Source organism: Gekko japonicus, unplaced genomic scaffold, assembly GCF_001447785.1.
Source record: "Gekko japonicus isolate JY-2015 unplaced genomic scaffold, Gekko_japonicus_V1.1 scaffold1070, whole genome shotgun sequence".
In the NCBI taxonomy this organism is placed as follows: domain Eukaryota; kingdom Metazoa; phylum Chordata; class Lepidosauria; order Squamata; family Gekkonidae; genus Gekko; species Gekko japonicus.
This window is the reverse complement of record NW_015173153.1, coordinates 466,811-476,960: the sequence shown is the minus strand read 5'-3', so window position 1 is coordinate 476,960 and position 10,150 is coordinate 466,811.

Genomic DNA, 10,150 nt, shown 5'->3' with positions numbered 1-10,150 from the left:
CCGAAGAGCCAGCGCTGTCCGAAGATGTTTCCGTGGTCATGTGGCCGGCATGACTAAACACCAAGGCGCACGGAACGCTGTTACCTTCCCACCGAAGTGGTACCTATTTATCTACTTGCAATTTCTTGCTTTCGAGCTGCTAGGTTGGCAGGAGCTGGAACTAGAGACGGGAGCTCACTCCGTCATGCGGCAACTCGGGTCTTGAACTGTTGAACTACTGACCTTCCACAGTCTGCAGTTCAGCGTCTTAACCACTTGAGCCACCACAGCTCAATTCCTGTTAATTAGCCAGTTTTTAATCCACAACAGGACTTGTCCTCTTATCCTATGACTGCTGAGTTTACTTAGGAGCCTTTGATGAGGAACTTTATCAAAAGCTTTCTGGAGGTCTAGGTAAACAGCTTCAACTGGGTCACCTTGTCCACATGTTTGTTCACCCCTCAAAGAACTTGAGAGAAGATCTTCCCTTACAGAATCAATACTGATTCTTCCTCAATAGCTTTCGTTCATCAATGTGCCTACTAATTCTATCTATAATAATGGAATCCACCAACATAACTGGTATCAACATTAGACTGACTGGGAACTGCGCCGGCGCGGCAACGGGCAGGGTACGGCTCGCTCCGTCCTGCCCGAAACCTTCTACGGACTCTACCAAGTCTCCCGATCGCCGGGAGAACTTGGCCAGCCCTCTCGGAGTGAGGGCTGGAGTAGGGGGCGTCTTTTTTGGCCCCTCCCACACTTGGCAAAGCGGGGGGGGTGTCCAGAAACAGCCCCGACACAGAACCGTCTGAAGGGGAAGAACATGGCCGCCGCCATGTTCGGACTAGCCGCTGCCTTCTGGACTTTTTAATTAAAAGAAGAGGCAACAGGCTACCAACATTGCAACACAGGAGAGGAAAATGTGGAAAATGTGAGTAACTATATGTGGAGTCTTAAGGAAAATCCCCAAAACAGAAATGTCCAAGCGGGGGAGTGAAGAGGCTGGGAGAAATAAAGGACGGAAGGTTGTGTTGTTGCTCGAGGCGGGGAAGAAAAGATACAACTGTTGGCTTTTTCGTATCTATTGAACTGGTGTTGTTGGCAAGGGATATAAAGAAGAAGATGACTGAAGGAAAGGGTTACGGAGAGAAAGGGGTGTTTGTGAGAAATAGATTCAGGAGAGCGTTGGAGAAAATGGTGGAGGAGTCGGAAATTGAACAGGAGTATGATGAAAACGCTGAAGTGGGTGAACTAACTGTGGGGCAGTTCCTAAGAATTTTGAGAGATGTTGTCCAGAAAGAATGCAAAAAGGCATGTCTGAAATTAACGGAAAAATTGGACAATATCCCATTGTGAGGGAACTAGATGAACGTCAAAGGGAGAGCTGTGCTGACCTTAAGAAAAGAAAACCGGGGTCTCTACAAGAATGGCTGAAAAAGAGCAAGGAGAAGCTTGGGAAGCAAAGAAGGCACAAAGAACGAAGACATGTCGATATGTTGGGGAGGAGAAACAGATTGTTAATGTTTAAGAGAAAAAATAAGAAATGTAGAAAGAAAGGTGGTTTATACCCTATACATGACTGGATGGAATAATTGACTGTGAATGTATTTATTTTTGCATACTGTCATTTATGTTTCTTGTTGTTTCCCCCTTATTTCTTTTGGTCTTATTTGTACATGTGAGCGTTATAGGAGAATAGGAGGGAATAATTAAGCCATGAATTGATTCAAAGGGAAATGGGATATTAATTGGATTCTTCTGAAGATCATTAATAAATTAATAAATAATATAAAATACGGGAATTAAAAATAAACTGGTAAATTAGATGGTTGAGGTTTGGGAGGAAAATAATCAATATAGAAAGAAAGAATAAGTACTTAACAGGGGATTAGTTGGATTAATGAACTTGAATGCATTTTGTATAATGGGATTTGCTTTCTGTTTTTATGGCTCCATAATTATATGCGTTGATTGTAATGGGAAAAATGAGGGGATATCTAACCCAGATAAAGAGTTAATGAAATATTGGGTAATAATAGGATCTTTATGAATTAATGTATTAATAATAAAAATGATTCACTGGGGTCAATGAATTAGTAAATTAAGGATGTAAATTGTAAAGTATCTGATAATTGTTAAATGGATGAAGTTTATTTAAATATGTATTTATTTATAAATGTATAGTGGTATAAGAAAGTTTAGTAGTGAGAAGACTTGGCTGAAAGAAGTTGAAGGTGGGTGGTGCAGTTATAAAGAAAATGTAAGTCAAGGAATAGGAGAGTAAATACACTTTAGGGGTAAGGTGTAAGTAATATATGGGAAATGAGTTACTAAAAAGCTAAAAACATAAAAAGAAAATAATGGAAAATAAACAAATATGAGATTAAACCCTGTTTTCATAATGGAAATAAGAGTTAATAGACTACTAAAAGATGGAGGAAGCTGGTAACATATAAGAAGAAGAAGTCAAACAGGATATATGCTCCATAGTATCAATAGGACTTTGTCGGTTAATTAGCAGTATCTAAATCTCAAAGACAGGTAAAAGAACAAGAATAGGTTGTATATTAAATGTTATATTGGATGTTTGAATGACAATCTAGTGTTGCAGGAAATGGAAAATGAATGTGTATGGCTTTTGGTTGGTAGTCCGGTGGAAGGAATATATGTATATGATACAGGCTTATATGATAAAATCCCAGTAAATATATTTGCAAAAACAAAAACAAAAACATTAGACTGACTGGCCTGTAATTTCCCGGATCTTCTCTGGGACTTTTTTAAAAGATGGGGGTTACATTAACTACCTTCCAATCCTTGGGAATGGAGGCAGATTTTAGTGATAGATTGCATATTTTTGTCAGGAGATCCACAAGTTCACATTTGAGTTCTTTCAGTACTCTTGGATGGATGCCATCTGGGCCTTGTGATTTGTCAGTTTTTAATTTATCTATCAGGTGTAGGACCTCCTGTCTCATCACCTTAGTCTGACTCAGGTCTTTCTAAATCGGCAGTTCTGGAGTGGGCAAGCACCTCCCATCTTCCATAGTGAAGACAGAAGCAAAAAAATGCATTCAGCTTCTTTGCTGTTTTCCTATCATCCTTCAGTAATCCTTTTACCCCATGGTCATCCAATGGCCCCACTGCCTCTCTGGCTGGTTTGCTGCTACTAATGTATTTGAAGAAAGTTTTATTGTTGGTCTTTACGTTTTTTCACAATATGTTCCTGATAGTACCTTTTTGTTTGTCTGATCACCTGCTCCATGGCACAGTCATTGAGGGAATCTAGAAACCCAATCTCTTTTCCTGACTTGAAAACATATTGACCCAACCAATGTGTGGGTAGTTAAAATGACCTGTTAAAATTCTTTTGCTGTTTTTAAATCCTTCTCTAACCTTTGATCTGGTGGGTGATAACAAACTCCCGGCGTTAAGCTTCCTTTTGGGCACTCTATTTCCACCCATAGTGTTCCTGTAAGTGAATCTATTTCTCTTACATTCTTAATTTTCCTGGACTGTGTACTCTCTCTGACATACAGAGCCACTCCACCTCCAATCCTTCCTTCTCTCCCTGTCCTTTGATATAGTTTATATCCAGGAATCACTGTATCCCACTGATTATCCTCATCCCACCAAGTTTCTGAAATCTCCACAGTGTCTATGTTCTCCTCTGACACTGATCATTCCAGCTCCCCCCTTTTATCTTGGACACTTTTAGCATTTGTATATAAACATCTATAATTCCCCAGACATGTTAGGCCTGCAATCTTCCTCCTATGACCTCTAGACCTTGTCAGGCAGTCAATATTATTTGTAAACCTCTCAGTGGTCAGTCCTAATTCATTTCTCTCTAGAACTGTAACAGCTACCTCTTCATCTCTTAGAGATGAGCCATCTCAAACTAGAGACCTGTTGGGTTTGTTAGCGTATGAAGCATCTAGTAACCACACGTACCAGGTTGGTAGTGCTGACTATTCACAGTGGATTTATTTACACAGATATATACACAGTTCATATAGCACTCTCCAACTCCAAATCGCTGTACAATCCGGCAGAGTGCTCCGCAGCAAGGCATTCACAGAGTGAACACCTCTACAAGTACTTTACACACTTATATACATGTTCAGCACCAATCAGTGATCAGTGCTGACTCATGGTTACATCATTTTAGCTGATGCAACTGAGATGCAATCTGAACCTGGTGACATGATCATATGACTCCTTCTGCTGTCAACCAGATCAGAATGATCAGAATGATCAGAATGATCAACCAGATCAGAATGATCAGAATGATCTCCACCATTTACTTTCTTAGGCTGTCATCTTGCTTCATACCTGATAGTATGCTGACAGGGTTTCCCCCAGGATTTACTTTAAAAACTGCTCTGCTGCCTTTTTGATTTTAAGCACCAGCAGATGGTTCCTTCTTTGGACAAGTGGAAGTTGTCTCTTTTGTACAGGTCCTGCTTGTTCCAAAAAGCATCCCAGTGCCTAAGAAACTCTTTCTCCCTACACCAGCTGATTCTGCATTGGCTTTTCCCTCCGTTGTTTTACGAAACCCCAGTTGCAACATAAATTCCCCTCTGCATTGCATGCTGACTTCACTTCCTTTAATTATCAGGTTTTATGGTAGCTTCCACACTCCATGCCACTTTCGAGATCTTTGATCATCGGATTTAATGGTACCTTCTGCAGATTTATGGCTGTTCTATGGCCATTCAGGGGTGACTTTGAAGTAAGCACGGCATTGCCCCGAGGTCTTTGAATGTGGTTTTGAGATGCACTTTTCCCTCCCGGTTGAGAAAATGTGGAACAAATGCTAGATGCAGAAGGCCTAAGTTTGAGTCCATGCACACGAAAGCTTATACCCAGAATTAAACTTTGCTGAGCCTAAAGGTGCCACTGGACTCAAACTTTTCACTAAGCATCCAAGGCAGCTTCTTCAGCCAGCATTTTACCTTTGAAAGCAACCCCTGCGTTGTTGACGAGCACATTCAAGCCTCCATACTTCTCCTTCAGGAAGTCATGCGGGCTTCAGATACTCTGCAAGTCATTGATGTCCAGCTGGTGGGAAAGTGGCATGCTGGTTTCACTTCCTTTGGTTATTGGGTTTTATGGTAGCTTCCACACTCATGCCACTTTTGAGTTCTTTGATCGTCAGGTTCAGGTCAGCCACCTTGGCCTTGAGGGTGTGAACTCATTCCTTGAGAACCAGGAACCCTTTGCACTAGCAGTCTTACATGTTACACTCAGTGCAATACACTGGATAACCTCCAACCCCCTGCTGGCATTTTACCTTCATGATTGCTCTTTTTTAAATTCCCCTTTTTAATAAAATTCCTTTTCATGTAGATTTATTTGTGGAAAGTGTGCTTACCTTTTTTAGGGACATGGAGAGACTATTGTCCTGGCTACTGAACTCACACATTTGATAAGCTCATCTGTTTATTCCCCTCTTCCAGACATTTCATCACTGAAGTGTGGTGAACTCCTAGGAATGTGAAAATTAGCTTAAATTTTAGATTTAGTTTAAAACTGGACCCCTTGTTTTTTAAGCCCTAGCTGTATTTAAACCCTAGCTGCAGTTTGTTTTGTTTTGTTTTACAAAAACCTGCCTAAGGTTTAGCCTTATCTTTGAATATCTCTATTAGTACTTTAATCTACAGGTGTAGTAAAGTTTCAAGGTGATATTAGAGCTAACTCTGTGCCCTAAGTGTTAATCCTTGTCCTTTGTTTTACCCTCTGTTTAACCCTTCCCGTAGCGCAGCAAAACTAACCAAGAACCTCTGAACCTGTTTAGAATTGAAATTAGCTACTCCTTAGTTTGAGCAGCTACAACACATAGAAGTAACCAAATGTTGGTACCTAAAGGTGCCCTACTTACTATTTTGACCCTTTTCACTTAGCCTATTTTGGTAGAAGTTTATTTTAAAACTTAGATATAGATAATAGATATATCAATCAATCAAATTTATTGTTATAGTCAACGACCAGTGCACTCAATCATGTTGTATAAAAACATTTGAATAATAATTATATGATAAAACCAACAGTGACATACTTAAATTTTAAAAACTGTGACTATAACATAGAGATAAAATAAGAGCCGTAAAATTTGTGCATAATTTAGATAAAAGATTACCCAGATGCAATTCCACCTGAAATAGTTAAAATAAATCCGGCCTGGTGGGCCACCTTCTTGGCAGATTTTTTTTACCATAGTCGATAGAACAGGAATAATGCCAGAGTCTTGGACAAATGCAATACTGCTTCCCATCTTTAAAAAGGGTAATTATCAGTTACCATCCAATTACCATCTGATAAGCCTCCTCTCTGTTATTGGGAAACTTTATGCTAGACGACGTTAACAAACTTGGATCTTGGATGTTAGAACAAGGAATTCTGGGTCAAGAACAAATAGGTTTTTGTAAAGGGGAATCCACCCTAAATCACTGTGTGACTCTTATGTACCTTGTTAATAAGTATAAGAGGCAAAAAGTCAAAAGCTTTAAGTATTTGGGTATCCACTTTTACTATTACACCAAATGGGTCTATCATAAAGAGAGAGCCATTGAGGCAGCGAACAACATTGCTGCGACAATTACACGTTTCCATTATACCAGGGGTAACCACTACGTGCCGGCGGCCCTTAAAATTTTTAATGCCAAATTAGCTGCTCAATTATTCTACGGAGTACCAATCTGGATTGAAGCCTTAAATGGGGACTTGGAAAGAATTCAATCCAGATTCTTGCAGAAAATTCTTGGACTTCACTCTTGTGTTCCTTATGCAGCTTTATGCTTAGAAACCAATCAAAGGCTTTTATCGACTAGAGAATGGTTGATAACAACTCAGTTCTGGCTTAAACTTCATTCCCATGCTAAAGCTAAAAGTATTATTACTCACATGTTAACTGAGTCCCATCTCTCTTCATGGCTTAGATATGTAGAGGAGAAACTCTCTACAATGGGAATATCCCCGGATTATTTATCCCCCTTTTCAGTTAAACAAGCCTATGCTATTATTAAACAAAGATTTCTTGACATCAAAAGGCAAGAATTTATGGAACGTGCAGCCAGCAGATGCTCCCCAAGTAGGTTGGGGACTTTTGACATGGGCTCTACTGCAAAGTATCTGTCAAGTTTAACAGCCCCACATCATCGCAGAGCATACATGCTTGCACGCTTTAATGCTCTGCTATCAGAGGTGCTTTTAGGGAGGTACCGCCAGATACCATATGTAGACAGACTTTGCCCTTGCTGTCTAAAAGATATAGAATCCACTACACACATTTTTGCTACAAGGTGGCATATATTAAATTGGATAATATGTAAATAGATGCGCCCAAGATGTTGTAGCTGATGTTATTAAGTCCCATGACAGTATTACCTCAGTGTATGCGGGGACAAAGTTATCAATGTAGGTGTGACGTCCTCCTTATTGGGGAGGACTAGTTTCACTTTAAAAGATCTCTTTATTTTGTTTAACAGGGTAGATTCTGCTGCCACCAGGAAATTTTAAGGATTTCCAAACCTTTATGCTTATAATGTTGCTCTTACTAGTTTGGTAGACCGAGTTCAAGGCTTACGAGGAACTATGTGGTCCTGGGAAGTATTTCATTCAGGGCTGGTATAAACTTGAATAAAAGAGGATTTATTGAAATAAATACTAATTAAGAGGGTGATACAATGTAACTAGTAATGTGTAAATGATGTACAATTGCTTTGGTATATCACTCAATCTTTTCCCTCACTGATAGGGATCTTTTCATGTAACTTTGTAACACTTGTTTATCTTAACACCATATATGTTCACTGTTTCACTCCAGTTTGTTATGACACTCAGACTTTCCTTTAACTTTTCTTCACTTAAACTTTACTTTACTTTTTCCTATACACTCAGCTTTCAGCTCTCTTTCTCTTTCTCTCTGAACAACCTCAGTTGTCAGCTTCTAACTGCTTCAACACAGAACCAACTGTCTCCATCAACTGCCAACTTGTAACTGAAACTCCTGACTGACTCACATACTCATCCACCCAGATTCACTTCCAAAACCCCTCCTCCTCCCTGTCAACCACCAATCATACCACACTTGCCTCTCTCAACCACTCTAGTCTATCCTCCACAGCCATGCAACCAAACTTTTAAAGAGACACACACAAAATAAAACCAAGGAATCGTTACAGTAGGTCTGTTGCAGAGCTTGGTTCCTGGGTTTGTATCTCTGTTGGTGGTCTATAGTTGTTCGTAAGAAGCTGTTTTAAGATGGGGGGGACTCTCTAAAATCATGAGTGGCCTACCATCCAAAGTCTATGAAAGAGAAATATCCTTATTCAGGAGAGGCTGTAGGAAGAATTCTGGAAAACTCAGTAAATTCACACACTCTTATGTGTCATAAGAACATAAGAACATAAGAGATGCCAATGTTGGATCAGGCCAAAGGCCCATCCAGTCCAACACTCTGTATCACACAGTGGCCAGAAATACCAGGTGCCATCAGGAGGTCCACCAGTGGGGCCAGGACATTAGAAGCCATCCCACTGTTGACCCCCCCAAGCACCAAGATGACAGAGCATCACTTGCCCCAGAGTCATTTGGCTGATTCTAATAAAAGGTATTATGTGAGGGGTTTTTGTGCTCTGGGTTTTTTGTCCCAAAGTCACCCAGTGAATTTCATGATGAGTGGGAATTTTAATCCAAGCCTCACCAGACCAGCATTCTAATCACTACTCTATTCTTGCTCCTATGGTATATATCAAAAGATTGAGCCATAGAAGAACTAGTGTCTCTGAGAAAAGATTGTTTATGTTTTTAATGGCTGTAGTTTCCTCCCCCCTCCTCTACTGGAGCTAATTTTTATGAGTTGTCTCCTGGTTTGTTCAAGGACTGATAATTGTGCCATGTCTCCAGCTGAACGGATGGAACAGGTGCATGAGTGTATGAGAAACAGCAGCTTTTAGTGTGGAAGAGGCAGACAAAAAGAGCTGTGTGATGGCTGAAAATGAAGCATCTTGAGGTATAGAATTTTTCTATTTGGGAAGATGATATCGTATAGCGGAACAGCTGCCTTGTCAAAGTGCTTCTCTCCCTCCACCCTCCTATGATCTACTTGTATATTTTTAAATAAAATAAAAATGATAAAGAGACTATGTCCCCTCTTTATTGCATGAGCAAACATGTCATTCATTCATATATATATATATATATATGGTATCATTTAAAAATCTGGAATCTTTGACAGGCAAACATGGTGCATTAGCAGTTCTATATCATTCTGTCTTATATTATGATTTTATTTAAACTTACCCAACTGTGTCTGCAAGATCTTTTGGTGATTTAGGGAATTATTGCATTAAACAGTTATTTATTTATTTGCTGTATTTATAGTTTGCCTTTCTCACTGAGAGTCACACTGTGTAATCCACTTGAAGAAGATAAGAGTCCATACAAAGAAATGTCTAGTACTCACAGTGTAGGTTGTCAGTCTGTCTGTCAGTTGGTCTATCTGTCTGTCTGTCTGTCTGTCACTGCTTGTAGAGCAATAGCCTTGAGAAGAAAATAATATAAAATTTGGGTATTGTAAAAATACTATGAGGGCCCGATCCTGATCAGGTCCTCTGTGCTGCAGGACAAGTCACTCTTATTTCCCCCTGCACCTTTTCAAGTGCCAAAATGGCTGTGGCCCCCCCCATGGCTATTTCACCACTTGAGAACATAAGAACATAAGAGACGTCAATGCTGGATCAGGTCAAAGGCCCATCCAGTCCAACACTCTGTCACACAGTGGCCAAAAATACCAGGTGCCATCAGGAGGTCTACCAGTGGGGCCAGGACATTAGAAGCCCTCCCACTGTTGACCGCCCCTAAGCACCAAGAAGACAGAGCATCACTTGCCCCAGAGTCCCTATCTATACCTTGTGGCTAATAGCCACTGATGGACCTCTGCTCCATATGCTTATCTAATTCCCTTTTGAAGCCGTCCATGCTTGTAGCCGCCACCACTTCCTGTGGCAGTGAATTCCAAGTGTTAATCACTCTTTGGGTGAAGAAGTACTTCCTCTTATCCATTCTAACCCGACCGCTCAGCAATTTCATGGAGTGCCCACGAGTTCTTGTATTGTGAGAAAGGGATAAAAGTACCTCTTTCTCTACCTGCTCTTTCCCATGC